Raw genomic sequence first — 588 nt, 5'->3', positions numbered from 1 at the left:
GATGGGTCGAGCCCTGCTCCACCAGCCACTCTGCAGCTCCCGGCTGCGAAGCAGCAAGTGCCCAGTGGATGGGAGTAATCCCTTCCCTGGATCCCATACACTGCCGGGGCAGCCCAGGACACAGGTTGCTTGCCCTGGTGCCAGGGCATGGCGGTGGCTTTGCAACCATCAAGCCAAGGTGGCCAGCACCTTCGTAGGCACCCAGTCAGGTCCCATGGACTCAAACACCTCCAGGATGCATGAGTGGTCCCCCTGAGGGTATGGGCCACAGTCAAGATGTGCCAAAGGCTTTTCTGCAAATGCCACAGTGCCCCAAGCAGCCCCCAGGACCCCCAGACAGCCCCCATGAACCCTCCCAGCAGGTCCCTGCTTATTGTGCATCTGCCTTCTGCACGCCTGGGGTCTTTTGTTTGGTCACTGCCATCCCCTGGTCCCTTTGGGTCTGCACCACCCCAGCTCATGGTCACTGTGGCCCAATCTCCAAAACAGCCGGGGAGGTGGGGACGGCAGGTGCCAGGCTGGAGGGACCCTCACCTGGTGCCCTGTGCCGTGTCCCAGGCACCCACCTGCGGCTCTCCGGTGGGAGGA

General features: G+C 62.9%; 1 protein-coding gene across 1 annotated transcript in view; it reads left to right on the top strand.

Annotated features, from left to right (window-relative positions):
- LOC104618916 (deleted in malignant brain tumors 1 protein-like) overlaps positions 1–588 on the top strand; it is a gene marked incomplete at its 5' end in the record, with an annotated part of 24,272 nt that overhangs the window by 18,989 nt on the left and 4,695 nt on the right. The window lies entirely within an intron of this gene.

This window comes from Phaethon lepturus, unplaced genomic scaffold (assembly GCF_000687285.1).
Source record: "Phaethon lepturus isolate BGI_N335 unplaced genomic scaffold, ASM68728v1 scaffold30313, whole genome shotgun sequence".
Taxonomy (NCBI): Eukaryota; Metazoa; Chordata; class Aves; order Phaethontiformes; family Phaethontidae; genus Phaethon; species Phaethon lepturus.
The sequence above is the reverse complement of the archived record's forward strand: the minus strand, read 5'-3'. Positions and strand labels throughout refer to the sequence as shown.